We start from the raw sequence: 16602 nt of genomic DNA, 5'->3' as shown, positions 1-16602 counted from the left end.
TCCCTGCAAGAAGGGAGGTTACAGGGAACCAGGCAGAGGGCCTTCTTGGTAGTGGCACCCTCCCTGTGGAACGCCCTCCCACCAGATGTCAAAAAGAAGAAAAACTACCAGACCTTTAGAAGACATCTGAAGGCAGCCCTATTTAGGGAAGCTTTTACCGTATTTTTCGCTCTATAGGACGCACTTTTTCCCCTTCAAAAATGAAGGGGAAATGTGTGTGCGTCCTATGGAGCGAAGACGCCATAGCCCCACGACCCTCTCCCGGCTGGAGAGGTAACGCGGGGCTATGGCAGGAGCCTCCATAGCCGCGCGTCGCCTCTCCAGCCGGGAGAGCGCGCGCGTGGCTAAAGCTGCCCCCCGCGACCCTCTCCCGGCTGGAGAAGTGACGCGTGACTATGGCAGCAGCCTTTCCGCTGCACCTTTCCGCTGCTCCCTGACCTGCTCTTTGGGGCTGGTGGTGGGCTTCCCCCCGCCAGCCCCAAAGAGCAGGTCGAAAGGAACCTGAAGCCTGGAGAGCGAGAGGGGTCGGTGTGCACCGACCCCTCTCGCTCTCCAGGCTTCCAAGGTAGCCGCCTGAACGCACCTTAAACGCACCTTGTTTTACAGCGGGAAAACAAGAGGGGGGAAATTCTCCCCCTCTCTGCGCAGCGCCTCCTGCCACTTCGCTGAAGGGGCGCTGGGCAGAGAGCGGAAGAATTTTTTTCCCTTGTTCTCCCCCTCTAAAACAAGGTGCGTCCTATTGTCCAGTGCGTCCTATTGTGCGAAAAATACGGTAATGTTTAACAGACCACTGTATTTTAATATTCTGTTGGAAGCCGCCCAGAGTGGCTGGGGAAACCCAGTCAGATGGGCGGGGTATAAATAATAAGTATTATTACTATTATTATTATTATTATTAGGCTGTGGAGTGGACTCTCTCTCCTTCCTTGGAGGTTTTTAAGCAGGGGTTCTTTGGCTGCATCTCCAGAATTGCAGGGGGTTGAGCTACATGGCCCTTGGGTGTCCCCCTCCAACGCTTTCAAGTGGGACGTTTCCATAAGCGGCTGCCCGGCCCCCTCCTGCGATGGCAGGCCCACAGCAGGCCCTTCCCCCTGAGCGTGAGAAAGCAGAGATGAGGATCTCGCAAAGGAAGCCCCAAAAACACCGCAGGTTCTCCTCGGCTGCTTCCCAGGTGGGTGGGGCAGCGCCTGCAATTACGCAGCCCTGGACCTGTTCACCCAGGCCCCCTCCCCACCCCGGGGAGCGCAAGGAGCCGAGAACAAAACCCACTAATTACTCCGACACAATGAGCCTCAGGAACTCTGCTGACAGCAACTGCCGGCCTGTTTCACCGCAGAGAGAAATCTAGCTGCCAAGCCGGGACTCTTCCAGCCAGGACAAGCCCCTCTGGCCTCTTGGCTGCCGGCCACCCGGCTCTGCTCTGCCTCCACAAATACACTGGTGCCTCTACTTATGAACTTAATTCTGTTCTTAACCTGAAGCTGTTCTTAATTAGAGGTGTGCTTTCGCTAATGGGGCCTCCTCCTGCTGCTGCGCCGCCGGCACACGATTTCCGTTCTCATCCTGGGGCAAAGTTCTCAACTCGAGGTAACTCTTCCAGGTTAGCAGAGTTTGTAACCTGAGGCGTTCGTAACCCGAGGCGTTCGTAACCCAAGGCGTTCGTAACTCGAGGTACCACTGTTCCCCTGAATATGGGCTGCTGGAAACCCCAGGAGGGGAGAGTTGCTCTTGTGCTCAGATCCTGGCTTGCCGATTTCCCAGAGAGGCCCTTTGAGAACAGGAGAGCTGGACCCAGACACATCAGCTGGGCACCAAGCGGCTCCTTAAACCAAAGTTGCAGTTGCCAAAATGGAAGATCTAGTTCTGGTTGCCATTTGGGGGCCCTAAAGTCCTCTTTGGGGTGCCACGTCCTTCATGCTGCCAGCCTGCACCTCTCTCTTCTTTCTCCTGATAGGATGCCAACCGCTCTGGGGGCCTTTTTGGCCAAAGAGCCCAAACACGGCAAAGAGGCAAAGGAAGGAAGGTGCTTTGGTGTTAAAAAAGGACATGAGGACAAGTTGATAGAGGAGGAGAGGGCTGTCGATGGTTGCTAGCAGTGTGGGAAACTCAGATGTGTAAGGTAGGGGCCAAAGGGCTCCTTAAACCGAGGCTGAAGTTGCCAAAATGGAACGTCTAGTTGCCATTTTGGGGCCGGACAGCTCTGAAGTCTTATTTTTCAAATGTTGGACTGACTGTGATTGATTCTCAGGGAAACATCTGGCTAGTTCAGAGGACAACCTTGAGATGGGTTAAGAATTTTGAAAACTTAAAAGAAGGAAAGTCTCTTGATCCAGGGACAGTCTGCCGATACAGTGGTTACAGACGCTTCAGGTTACAGACTTCGCTAACCCAGAAATAAGAACTTTGCTTCAGGATGAGAACAGAAATCGTGCTCTGGCGGCGCAGCAGCAGCAGGAGGCCCCATTAGCTAAAGTGGTGCTTCAGGTTAAGAACAGTTTCAGGTTAAGAACGGATCTCCGGAACGAATTACCGGTAAGTTCTTATCCTGAGGTACCACTGTATATCGACCAGTTCCAACCTCTTTTTCTTAATGGTGACGCAGACCATTCATATCACACGAATATTCTTCACAATTGTGAAATGGGGGAAGCGGAGACAAGCAACAACTATCAACTATAATTGTTTGCTGCTCCTGCTCAGGCTTCACAGAAAAAGCATTTTGGTTCCAGAAATTCATTCCGATGGTGTAGATGAAATATAACAGAGAGAATTCTATGGGAGTGTCAGCCCAGGAAACATTTCTGCATTGCAGAACCTTCCAACTCTACGATTCTATGGTTCTGTGACCAAGAATACACAAGGGTCCAAATCTGCCCACTCAGCCAGGAAGGGTGACCTTGGGGGCCGGTCACTCATTCTCAGCCCAACACGAGGAGGGAGAGGAGAATCGCGTAGGCCACCTTGGGCTCCGTGGAGAAAGGGGGGAGACATAAATGCAGCAGGCAAACAAAGGGCCTGAAGGGCCTGTCTCCTCAAGAAACAAACAACGGAGCCTGCAAACCAGCCCGCCTGATGTGACAAGTCGGGATGGTGACAGGCCCCAAGGCTCTCCCACCTGAGGAGGGGCAAAGATCTGCCTTGCTGCTAGGCTTGGAAAAGGCTTTGGCACCAACTTGATCTCCCAGCCAGCCTCTTCTTGGTTCTTTCCTGTGTCTGGTTCTGGTTTGGTGCCCTTTCTGCTCTTCCTCGCCCCCCCCCTCTTGGCTTTGACTGGGGTTTTGGCTGCTGCCCCTTCCAAGTGTGGGAAAAGCAGGTAATAAACTCAGGAGGTGAATAAGGCGCCTGCCGGAAAGGCCAGAATTGAGTGGAAACGGAAGGGCAGCTTCGTTTCTGAAACAATGGACGGGGCTCTGCCAAGAGGCCGGCACTCTGCACATGCTTAGAGGCACCCACAAACCTGAAGAACTGTAGCCTAACCCCCTGCAACGCAGGAATCACAGCTGAAGAATCCCCAACAGACCATAGCTGTCAACATTTCCCTTTTTTAAAAAAGGGAAACTGCCTTATTCTGAATAGGATTCCTCGCAAGAAAAGGGAAAAGTTGACAGCTATGCAACAGACACCCATCCAAACTCTGCTAAAAACCTCTCGTGAATCACAGAATTGTAAGGGACCCCGAGGCATCATCTAGTCCCACCCCTGCAATGCACTTCCCCGTGGAATGAGGAGAAGAGAATGCCAGGCCCAAAGGCAGCAGCAGTAGGGTGAGGTGGGGCGTCCACACAAGCCAGGATGCAGCCATGGAAGGAGCTCTGGGTCAGAGGAGGAAGGGCCAAGGGGCTGCCTGCAGGTGGAAGCCAGGAGGGATGATGATGATGATGGGAACTGCAGGCCAGGAACACTCAGAAGTGCCAGGCTGCCAACCCAGAGTCTGGCCTGACCAAAGGCCCAGCAACCTTCCTTGCTCCTGGTTTCATGTCCAGAAATGAAAGGAAAAGCAGAGAGCAGTTGGGTCTTCCAGACTGGTGTCATGGGATGTGGCGGCCACCTCAAATGCAAGAGCAGCTGGATCAGGCCAGTCGCCCACCTGGTCCAGCCTCCTGTTCTCACAGGGGCCAATGAGATGCCCTTATTGGGAAACCATGAGCAGGATCCGAGCGCCAGAGCAACTCTCCCGCAACTGGGATTCAGAGGCACTCAGCCACCCCCACCGTCAATTGTCCTAACCCTCTTTGAAAGCCATCCAAGCTGGTGGTCATCACTGTGGGAGCGAGTTCCACAGGTCAGTTATCTGCTGTGTGAAGACAGACTTTCTTTTGTCCTTCCCGAACCTCCCACTATCAGGAGCAAAAGGTGAGCTGAGGTTCTGGCGCTGCACAGCACCCAGACAGACCCAGGGCCAGGATCCAGGAACTCCTCCCTCCCGCCCCCAAGAGGGGTGCCGCCTGAACAGGCTGGCACGGCCTGCAAGGCAATGCCGGCCCTCCAGGGAGGCGGGAGGGAGTGCCAGGAATGAGCCACCCCTGGAGAATTCCTCCCTGGTGCGAGGATGAGGCTGCAGGCTGGATCTTTCCTTCCTGGGAATGCAGTGCCCCCCCACCTCCAAGGTTATGCAACGGCGAGTAGCACCTTCCTAGCGGGCGCCCAGCCCTGCCCAGAAAGCGAGGGAAGGTGTGGCATCATCCGCGCCCACAGCAAGGTGTGTCCCTGGCGGCTCCATCCCATCCAGAAACATCTGCATCCCTCCTGCTCATGGAAATGGATCCTGGCAAATCCCCCCCTGCGCGCCCGGTCTCCAGGCTTCCGGGTGCCCCTGCAGCGCCTGCCCCAGATGCCCTCTACCTGCGGGGCCCCGGGGCCTGGATTCAGATCTTGCCCCACGGTGGGTGGCTGGCCTGGCCTTTGGGGTGGACCCCGGGCAGACCTCTGCATCGCGGGCTGAGCAAGAGAAAGGGAGACACCCCCGCCCAGGTTGCCACGGCAGAGCGCAATGCGCGAAGCTGGAGCCGGCGCTCTCCAAAAGCGCAGGCCGCGCGCTGCAGGCGCCCCGGGAGCGCGGCCAGGGGGATGTTCGGGAGTTTCGACCCGACGCGAGTCCCGCCTGCGGGGAATCTCCCAGCCCCACCGGCAAAGGCACCTGGCGGAGCGCAAGTCCTGGATGGGGGGCTCCTCAGCCGATTCTCCCCAGGGAGGGCGCTCCCTCGCTTCTCCGCCAAGCGCGTGCCTCTGAGCACACGCAGAGCGCGCCTGCCTCGGAGCAGGAGGGAGCCCAGCGCGCGGCCCCGGGAGGCCCGTCCGCCCCCTCCTCCTCCTGGGCCAGAGGCTGGGAGGCAGGCACCCCACCCCGGTCCGCCCCCGGCTCGTCTCCCGGCCCCGAGAGGCTCCAGCTCCGGCCCGCCGGTGCCTCGCGCGCGCGTCTTCTCCTCCCGCGCCGCCGCCGCCGCTGCTGCCTCGCGCGCGCGCGCCCGTCACTCACCCGCTCCAAGAGCCCCGGCAGCAGCCTCAGGCGCGCGCCCGCCAGCCCGGCCCCTCCAGCTCCGAGGAAGCAACCTCGGCTCGCCAAGCAGGGGGGAGCGCATGCGCAGCTGGACCCTGCGCGCTCCCGACTCCGCCACGTGCACGGCAGGAAAGCCCCCGCCCCTGAGAGGAGAACGGGGGCCCCGCCCAGGCGGAGAAAGAGGCGGACAGAGGGACGGGCAGAGACCCCCCAGTGTCGGAGGGAGGCCAAAGGCGTGCACGGGAATGCCTGCGTTGCGCGCAAGACCCGCCAGAGCGCGCGGATCCAGGGGGGAGCTCCGCGCGCCCCGCAGCCGGCGCTGGGACTGGAGGCAGCCTGGCTGCTAGCCAGAGACAGCCTCCGCCAGGAATTTGTGCAATCCTCTTTCCGCAGGATCCTAGAATTGTAGAGTTGGGAGGGATCTAGTCCAGCCCCCCGCAATGCAGGAATCTCAAGCCGTCCAGGCTGGTGGCCATCCTGCCTCCATAGTCTAACTAGGTGAAGAAGAACTTCCTTTGACCTGCCCTCAATCTTCCTGGGATGCTCACAAGGTCCAGCGCGACGAGGAAGGGAGAAAACCTCTCCTCTTTCCCCTTTCTTCCATGCCAGGTGGAACTGGATATCAACTTCGTCCCAGCTCAGAGGCAGCAGGCGAGGCTTTCACGCCTTCCCTTGACCCGCGTGGGAGATCTCGGCAAGAAGGAGGGGCCGGCGCCTTCCCAGACGAGGCACCCAGAGTTTGTAAGGTGCCTTCGTTGTGAAATGTGTTTCCCCTTGACCTTAAACCCACAGGAGGCTGAGTCACCAGTGGAATAAAGGTTGGCATATTCTCCAAAGCTTTATGCCAATAAAGGTTGGCATAGTCTCCCACGGGACAGGCGCACCTCGAAGGAAGGAGAGAGAGAGAAGGAGCCGAAGGAGAGAAGAAGGGAGTGTGGCACTAAAAAGAAAGAGGGAAAAGGGAAAGGAAGGTTTTCTCTGTCCTGAAGCAGAGCAGTTACAAATGAATAGCATATGAAGGAGAGAAAATAATAATAATATAAACAATCACAACAGGTACAGAGCCGTCCCTCCAAAGAAGAAAATAGAACAGAAGCAACCCCAGTTGTGGTTCACTGAATGCATAATAGCCAGATGAAAGTATCATTCATAGACTCGTAGAATAAGGTTACCAGACGTCCCCGTTTCCCGGGCACAGTCCCACGATTTACAGATCAGTCCCCATACAAAACCCACTGAAGTTGAAAAGTGTCCCTGGATTCATTGAAAAAAATCTGGTAACTTTTACTCGGCTTGATGGGAAAGGAGATTAAGACAAAAATCAAAGACTGTTTATGTACGCCGCGGGTGCTGCAAGGACTTTGTTGGCCCCAAACTGGAAATTAAAGGAAGTTCCTACCATTGCGGAATGGCAGACGAAAGTGATAGACTATGTGGAATTAGCCAAACTGACAGGAAGAATTTGGGATCAGGACAATCAGAGATTCCAAGAAAATTGGAGTAAATTTATTGTATATTTAAAAGATAGCCTTACAAATTTAAGGACACTAGCAGGACTGAAGTAACTCCTACAATGTAGATGAAAAAAGTGAAAAGATAAAATACGTGAATGGATGTGATATGGGAGGGAAGTCACAAGGTCGGCAGAGCTAAAATGGTTTTGTGTTGATTAAAGTATTGTAAGAAAGAATACGTAAAGAAAACAATAAAAATTTATTGGGGGGGGTGGAAAGAAAAACATCTGGCAACCTTATCGTAGAATCCTAGAATTGCAGAGCTTTAAGGGACCCCAAGGGTCATCTAGTCCAGCCCCCTGCGATGCAGGAGTCATAGCTCCAGGTGCTCTGACTGGGGCTGCCTGACCTTCATGTATAAACCTCCAAGGAAAGAGAGTCCACAACCTCCCAAGGGAGACCGTTCCGCAATATTGCCATGTGGACGGAAGCCATGCTCAATAGACTGTGCATATTCCACAAAAGGAATTTGGTTCCCTAAAAGTTTGTGCTTCCCTGTCCAGCAGGGGGCTCTCAGTGCCAGGCTGTGAGCTTGCGCATAAGCCTAGAGTCCTGCATTTGCGACAGCCGAGCTTCAAAGAGATTTACATTAAGAGTCTTCCTGCGCCTGACATTTATTAATCCGGCGGCAGTTAACAAACGGGTAATAAGATCTTCATTAGGCATTCCTTGGGCTTCTAAAGAAAAATAAGGTAATCATGCTATTTTGGGATCTGATTGGACTGGGAATTTCATCATCTGGTTTATGGTCTGGAAACCTTTTTCCTAATAGGGAACAGTCTTTAGAAAGCACCAGCAAATGAGGTGCAGGGAGCCAGGAAGATTGCAGTCCTGATAAGCTGAGCACACCAGGCTCCCTCCTGCCCAGGAACCCAGAGAGGTTTTATTTTTTGTGGGGGTGTGTGTTCCTGGCTGGTGGCGTTGTGTTCCCTCCCTTGGCTAGAAACAGGAGCAGCAGCATGCAGGGAGAAAGGCTCCGTAAAGCGGGAAATTCCATCCAAGAGTCACAGAATCATAGAGTTGTAAGGGACCCCCAAAGGTCATCTAGGCCAACCCCCTGCAAGGCAGGAATCTCAGCTCAAGCATCCATGACAGGTGGCCCTCCAACCTCTGCCTAAAAACCTCCAAGGAAGGAGAACTCTGAACAAATTCCAGTAAGAACATGCCTCGATTGTTGTTAGCCGCCCTGAGCCCGGCTTCGGCTGGGGAGGGCGGGATATAAATAAAATTTATTATTATTATTATTATTATAGCAAGTCCCACCACTGGTCCATTGAGCTCAGTATTTATACTGTTATGGATGAACATAATTGCACCCCCTTATAAAACCCATTGAATGCATGTAGAGGGCCTTCTCGGTGGTGGCGCCCACCCTGTGGAATGCCCTCCCGTCAGATGTCAAGGAAATAAACAACTCTTTGACTTTTAGAAGACATCTGAAGGCAGCCCTGTTTAGGGAAGCTTTTACTATTTGATGTTTTATTGTGTTTTTAATATTTTGGACTCACAGCTGTCCATGGAGGCGGAGGTCAGTTCTGTGTCCAGGGCAGCTGTCTGCTGGCTCCATCTGGTACGCAGGCTGAGACCCTATCTGCCTGCGGACTGCCTTGCCAGAGTGGTGCATGCTCTGGTTATCTCCCGCTTGAACTACTGCAATGCACTCTATGTGGGGCTACCTTTGAAGGTGACCCGGAAACTACAACTAATCCAGAATGTGGCAGCTAGACTGGTGACTGGGAGTGGCCACCGAGACCACATAACACCGGTCCTGAGAGATCTGCATTGGCTCCCAGGAAGTTTCCGAGCACAATTCAAAGTGTTGGTGCTGACCTTTAAAGCCCTAAATGGCCTCGGTCCAGTATACCTGAAGGAGCGTCTCCACCCCCATCGTTCTGCCCGGATGCTGAGGTCCAGCACCGAGGGCCTTCTGGCGGTTCCCTCATTGCGAGAAGCAAAGCTACAGGGAACCAGGCAGAGGGCCTTCTCGGTGGTGGCACCCACCCTGTGGAACGCCCTCCCATCAGATGTCAAAGCGATAAACAACTACCTGACATTCAGAAGACATCTGAAGGCAGCCCTGTTCAGGGAAGTTTTTAATGTGTGACATTTTAGTGTATTTTTGGTCTCTGTGGAAGCCGCCCAGAGTGGCTGGGGAAACACAGCCAGATGGGCGGGGTACAAATAAATTATTATTATTATTATTATTATTATTATTATTATTATTATTATTATTATTAATATTCTCTTGGGAACCACCAAGAGTGGCTGGGGATGCCCAGCCAGATGGGCGGGGCATAACAAACAAACAAACAATTTACATAAGTGCATTCAGTCCACCATGCTGAAATCAGGCAATAAACCTCCATTTTCAACACAGCCCAGAAACTGACCATTCAGAAGCCACTCCTTTTGTCAGCCATCCAATCAGAAACAGCGCTAGCAGCCCTTTAGAGTTCAAATCCCCTTAAGGAAGAGCGGCCTCTATAGGAGGGGCTGTGTAAAGAGCAAAATCTGCCGAGAAAGAGCTTGTCAACACTTTGTCCATCACACATCAGCCGGTCCAGTGGAGAAACGTGCCTTGTGGAAATCATCCAATAAGCCCGTGAAACTCTTATCAACGGAAAACACTGTAAATGTTCAAATAAACCGTTTTATTTGTACAGAAGGGTGGAAACTCAGCCTACAAAGACATGGCTGAAGTGGTCCTGAGCCCTCGGGCTGGTCAGAGCGAGAGGAGCCATCATCCCCAAAGCACAAGAGCACCAACTCGGACCTCTCCCTCTTGGCTGTCTTATTACAAGTGAGTTGTAAAAGTTATACTGATGTACAAGTCTAAACACAAGCTTAAAAGAGATGCATTAAACATTTGCCCCCCTTTTAAACTCAAATTCCTTCTTTCTTTTTTTTATAAAATATTTATTAAGCTTTTTTCCAAGAAAGACATAAGTTTGCAAAACAGAAAAAGTAAAAACAAAGAATTACAATGTTAAAGAAAAAACATAAAAATATGAAAGAACTAACAAAAAATACAGATAGAAAATACATACAAAATACCAAAAAACACACCAAAATAGCTAAAAAGAAAAGAGTTTAAAAAACAAATCCAGTTTTCAATATTTATAAACTCATTTGCTTATTTTCTTGACTTCCTCACACCTCCCCTTTTTTGTATTCCCATTTATATAATCGATTCAGCAAATCCTTACCTTCTTTCATTTATCTTAACTTTTGATCTTAACCTATTATAACAATATATTTTCATTCATCATCAATCCGTATTTACATATTCTTATTACTCTTGTTGCCAATACCACTTATTTTCAATCCAACATCATTTTAACATTCATTAATTTTACAGTATTTCTGCAGGTATTCTTTAAATTTCTTCCAATCTTCTTCCACCAACTCTTCTCCCAGCTCTCGGATTCTGCCAGTCATTTCTGCCAATTCCATGTAGTCTATCACCTTAGTCTGCCACTCTTCCAGTGTGGGTAATTCTTGTGTCTTCCAATATTTTGCAATCAGTATCCTTGCTGCTGTCGTGGCATACATAAAGAAAGTTCTATCCTTCTTAAGCACCAATTGGCCCACGATGCCCAGGAGAAAGGCCTCTGGTTTCTTCAAGAAGGTATATTTAAACACCTTTTTCATTTCATTATAGATCATCTCCCAGAAAGCCTTAATCTTTGGGCACGTCCATCAAAGGTGAAAGAATGTACCTTCAGTTTCCTTACACTTCCAACATTTGTTATCGGGCAAGTGATAGATTTTTGCAAGCTTGACTGGGGTCATGTACCACCTGTATATCATTTTCATAATATTCTCTCTTAAGGCATTGCATGCCGTGAATTTCATACCTGTGGTCCACAACTGTTCCCAGTCAGCAAACATAATGTTATGTCCAACATCTTGTGCCCATTTAATCATAGCAGATTTAACCGTTTCATCCTGAGTGTTCCATTTTAACAGCAAGTTATACATTCTTGATAGTATCTTAGTTTTGGGTTCTAACAATTCTATTTCCAACTTTGATTTTTCCACCTGGAAGCCAATTTTTTAACCCAAATTATATACCTCTCTTATTTGATAGTAGTGAAGCCAGTCTCGCACTTTATCTTTTAATTTCTCAAAACTCTGCAATTTCAGTTTGTCTCCTTCTTGCTCCAAAATTTCCCAATATTTTGGCCACTTGGCCTCCATATTCGACTTTTTCTGAGCCTTCGCCTCCATTGGTGACAACCACCTTGGGGTTTTATTTTCAAATAAGTCTTTGTATCTTATCCAGACATTAAACAATGCTTTCCTGACAATATGGTTTTTAAATGCCTTATGTGCTTTAACCTTGTTGTACCACAGATATGCATGCCACCCAAACACATTATTAAAACCTTCTAAGTCCAAAATGTCTGTGTTCTCAAGAAGCAGCCATTCTTTCAGCCAGCAAAGTGCTGCTGATTCATAGTAAAGTTTAATGTCTGGCAGGGCAAATCCACCTCTTTCCTTTGCATCAGTTAATATTTTAAATTTTATTCTGGGCTTCTTGCCCTGCCAGACAAATCTAGAAATATCTTTCTGCCACTTCTTGAAACAGTCCATTTTGTCCAAAATTTGTAATGTTTGAAACAAAAACAACATTCTTGGCAATACATTCATCTTTATCGCAGCACTTCGTCCCAACAAGGAAAGCTTCAAATTTGACCATATTTCTAAATCCTTTTTCACTTCTGACCAACATTTTTCATAGTTGTCTTTAAATAAATTCCCATTTTTAGCTGTCATATTAATTCCCAGGTATTTCACTTTCTTAACCACTGATAAACCTGTCTCTTTCTGAAACTTCTCTTTCTCAATCGGTGTTAAATTTTTCTCAAGAACTTTAGTTTTTAACTTATTTAACTTAAATCCTGCCACATGACCAAATTCTTGAATCAGTTCTAGTACTCTTTTAGTACTAGATTCTGGCTCCTCTAAAGTCAATACTAAGTCATCTGCAAAAGCTTTCAATTTATATTGTTTAGCTCCGACCTTTATGCCTTTGATCAAATGGTCCCTTCTAATCATGTTTAACAAAACCTCCAGGACCGAAATAAAGAGCAATGGGGAAATTGGGCAGCCTTGTCGTGTCCCTTTCTCTATCTTAAATTCCTCTGTCACCACATTATTGGCTATTAGTTTCGCCTTTTGTTCTGAATAAATTGCACTTATGCCATTTTCAAATGCTTGACCAACCCCCACCCCCTGAAGATTTTTCTTCATAAAACTCCAAGAAATATTATCAAAGGCTTTCTCCGCATCCACGAAAATTAAAACTGCTTTAGTGTTAATGTCCACTTGTAACTTCTCCAAAATGTTAATTATATTCCTCGTATTGTCAGACAAATGTCTGCCTGGGAGAAAGCCAGCTTGGTCCTTGTGTATCTCCTCCACTAATACTTTTTTAAATCTTTTAGCCAAAATGTCAGCAAATATTTTGTAATCCACATTAAGCAGGGATATGGGTCGGTAATTCTTGAGTTGTGTCTTTTCAGACTCAGTTTTCGGTATAAGTGTAATATATGCTTCTTTCCACGACTCTGGCGCTTTTTTCCCCTCCAAAATTTCATTGCAAACCTCCTTTAGTGGTTGAATTATCCCATCCTTCAAAGTTCTATAATATTTTGAGGTTAAACCGTCCGGCCCTGGAGATTTGCCCAACTGCATATTTTGAATGGCGCCTTCTACTTCCTGTTCTGTATTTTTGTAGTTCAACATTATCTTATTTTCTTGAGAGATTTTTTGTAATCCATTTAATTTCAGAAATTGGTCTATGTCAAATTCTTTCTGAGGCCCTTGTGTATATAACTGTTTGAAGTATCTCTGGAAGCATTTTCTAATTTCCACTGGATTCTGAATGTTCTTTCCTTCCACTTCCAAATTTGTAATAGTGTTGAGCTTTTGTCTTTTTTTCATCTGTCAAGCTAACAATTTCCCACATTTATTAGCCGATTCAAAAGTCCTTTGTCTCATTTGTTTAATTTTCCATTCTATTTCCTGATTCATCATCTTCATATATTGTACTTGATGTAACTTTATTTCTCTCAGAATCTCTTGTGAATTTGGTTTCACCCTCAGTTTCTTCTCACCCTCTTTTATTTTTTCCAAGATCTTTTCTTTTTTCTCATTTTGGGCTCTCTTCTTTAGGGAATTCTGTTGGATTAAGAACCCCCCCATAACCGCTTTACTTGCGTCCCAGATTACTCTTTTTTCAACAGTGGTGTTCAAATTTATCTCAAAATAATCTCTCAAGGTTTTTTGGGCCTTCTTAATAACCTCTTGATCTCTAAACAAGGTGTCATTCATCCTCCATCTGAAGGAACCTATTGGTGTTAGTTTCATCTCCAGTTTCACGGCATTATGGTTGGAGCACGTTTTTGGGCAGATTTCTACTTTTCGGATCTTAGGTGCCAGACCTCTAGTTATCTAGATTTGGTCAATTCTTGTCCATGTCATTTTAGCTTCAGAAAAGAAGGTTCCCTCTCTTCCCAAGGGATTCCTGGTTCTCCAAGTGTCAATCAAGTCCATATTGTCAGTCAGTTCAAAAAAGGTTTTTGGTAGTCTGCCATCTTTGGTAACTACCTGTCTCTGTGATTTGTCCATGTTTGTAGATACCACTCCATTCATATCTCCCATCAAGATAATGTTATAATCCATATAGTCTAACAAAGTCTCATGCAACTTCTTAAAAAATTCAGATTTCCCATCATTCAGTGCATATACTCCTACTATCAAAAATTTTTCTCCTTGTGTTTGAATTTCAATTGCTACAAATCTTCCTTGATCATCTTTAAAGACAAATTTCGGTGTTAGGCTCTCTTTTGCATAAATGACAACTCCTCGCTTTTTAACCTTGTCTGATGAAATAAACTCCTGGCCCAATCTTTTATTAACCAATATTTTCCTGTGTAACCTTATCACATGTGTTTCCTGTAAACAAATCAAGTCTATTTGTTCTTTTTTCAATAAATGAAACACTTTCTTCCTCTTCTCTGGGGAATTCAGTCCATGAATGTTCCAGCTTAATAGTTGCAGAGACATATTGTATTTAGGTCCCTTTTCCTCCAACTGCTCCCAGTAACTCCTCTTTTTCTGACGGTGGTATCACTTTCTCTAACTTGTCAAATCCCAAAGGTAGTGGTGCTTTGTCTAGTGTTCCTGGTCTTAGGGCTCTTAGCTCCTCTTCACTTTCTTTTTGCAAGTCTTCTCCGTAGTCTCTCAGAAATTTTTCTTTATCCTCCACTGATCTTATTTTAAACTTTTTACCTTTATAGGTAAAAGATAGTCCTTGGGGGAATTCCTACCTAAAAATGATTCTATTTCCTTTCAGCAGGGTCACCAAGTCTCCATAATTCAACCTCAGGTCCAAAAGATATTTCGGGATGTCCTTAAATATCTCCACTCTTGATTCATTTATTTTCAAGGTATTCTGGAAGTGCAGACTCACTATTTTATCTCTTTCCTCTTTTGATCGAAGGGTAATCAAACAGTCTCTCACCCTGTTCTTTCTCCCTCCTCTTCCAAGTCTGAAAGCACTTACTATCTTGAAATCTTGCTGTGATGGGATGATGAGCTGCTTGTGCGTAAAATCCTAATCCCTCAGAGTTTGGCTAAGTCCCCAAACCTCTGTCTGTGATGGAGCTCCTTAAGCATGACTCCATCAATCGCTCGTTGAATCGGACAGTGGGCGTTTACGGAACTTCTTCCAGCATAAAAGCTCCTTAACGGAAACGCGTCTTCTGGACTCTCGGCGTGACAGTTTCCACCGAGGAGTGGGTGTCCCTACAGGAGGTCCTGAAATCTCCCCGCTGCTCCCGCTTGAAGTGTCTCTGAGCCCTCCCTCCGACTCACTTTCCCTTGGAACTCCACTTCTCCCCCTGCTGGTCCCCTCCTCCGCTGAATGGTCTCTCTCACCCTCCATGAGCCCTTTCACCTCCTTAGTCTCAGATGGCAGTTCCCTGACATCCACCTCCCCTCCAGGGCCCCCTTCACCCCCTTCCCTCCCCTCCTCTGCGGGAGGCGAGGGAGCAAAACCCCTGAAGGAACCTCCCTCATCTTCCGAAGTTTCGAACACTTCCCTCCACCCTTTGCTGTCTCCGGTTTCCAAGTACTCCTCCTCATCGGAGTCTGTTCCTCCTTCCAACTCCGATTCCCTGAATCCCTCCAGTTCCTCCTCATCGTCGGTGGTGCCAAAGTACTCCCTCCGAAACCTCGCTACTGGCTGAGGTTTCCTGGGGAACCTTTGGTGGAACGTTTCGATCAAGATCTCGTCACGGACCTCCTCTGCCTTCACCCAGGTGTTTTCCGACTCCGGTTCCCCTTCCCACGCGACCAAATACTCCACCTGATTACCCTTCCACCTGGAGTCGATGATTTCCGCCACATGGTTGCGGCTTTCCCTTTCTTCTATGGCTGGCCCCCGTGTGGATGCCCCTTCACCTTCCCCCCTGTATGGTGACAGTAATGACCTGTGGAATACTGGGTGCAGTTTCATGTGGTTCGGTAACCGGAGTCTGAACGCCACTGGGTTGACCTGTTGGATGACCTCAAATGGTCCCAATCTTTTGGGTCTCAATTTCTTGCAACCCCCCTTGAACGGCAACCCTTGGGTTGATAGCCAGACCCGACTCCCCACCCTAATTGTTTCACCTTCCCTTCTGCTCTTGTCTGCCTGCCTCTTATATTCTTCCTTGGCCCTTTCTAAGTTGAGTTGGAGTTGACGATGGATCGCTTCCATTTCTTCTACAAAAAGTTCCGCGGCCGGAACACTCCATCTTTCCCCTCCTTCCCCTGGAAACGCCCTGGGGTGGCACCCATAATTAGCCAAAAAGGGGCTCATCCCGGTGGACACATTCTGTGCATTATTGTAAGCAAATTCCGCTAGTGCCAACTTTTCGACCCAATCGTTCTCTCTGTCATTGACATAACACCTCAGGTATTGTTGGAGGATACCGTTTGCTCTCTCCGCCTGCCCATTGGTCTCAGGGTGCCTGGCAGTCGAAAAGTTGACCTCTACGTGCAACAAGCTCATAAGTTTCCTCCAGAATCTGGACGTGAACTGTTTCCCTCTGTCGGAAACCACCCTCAAGGGGGCGCCATGCAGCCTGAAAATATGTTCTACAAACAATTTCGCTGTTTCTTCCGCCGTGACTGCATGTGAGCAAGCTACAAAGTGACCCATCTTAGTTAACAGGTCTACTACGACTAGTATGGCGGTTTTCCCCTGGGATTTGGGCAGATCAGTCATAAAATCTATCGACACCGCCTCCCACGGTCGTTCTGGTGTGGGTAACGGTTCTAATAACCCCGCTGGTGCCCGCCTTTCTCCTTTGGCTCTCTGGCATTGGTCACACCTTCTCACATACTCCCGTACATCCTCCCTCACCTTGGGCCACCAAAACTCCCTGGTCACCAACCACATGGTCTTGTGTTGCCCAAAATGCCCCGCTGTGGGATTGTCGTGCAGCTGTTTGAGTACTCTCCCCCTCAATTCCCCTTCGGGTATATATAGCGCCCCTCTGTAATACAATGCCCCGTTTCTTTCTTCAAAACCCCCGG

At 48.5% G+C, this 16602-nt stretch overlaps 1 protein-coding gene across 2 annotated transcripts in view; it reads right to left on the bottom strand.

Annotated features, from left to right (window-relative positions):
- SLC4A2 (solute carrier family 4 member 2) overlaps window positions 1-5611 on the bottom strand; it is a 58469-nt gene extending 52858 nt beyond the window's left edge. The window contains exon 1 of one of the 2 annotated variants that reach the window (XM_053409695.1): window positions 5477-5611. The gene's annotated coding sequence lies outside the window, so the exon portion shown is untranslated. The remainder of the gene's footprint in view (window positions 1-5476) is intronic. The other variant, XM_053409693.1, reaches the window with a different exon arrangement.
- Window positions 5612-16602: the final 10991 nt, after the last annotated feature.

Source organism: Podarcis raffonei, chromosome 12 (genome assembly GCF_027172205.1).
Source record: "Podarcis raffonei isolate rPodRaf1 chromosome 12, rPodRaf1.pri, whole genome shotgun sequence".
Lineage (NCBI taxonomy): Eukaryota > Metazoa > Chordata > Lepidosauria > Squamata > Lacertidae > Podarcis > Podarcis raffonei.
Note: the sequence above shows the minus strand (reverse complement) of the source record. Positions and strands in the feature narration are given on the sequence as shown.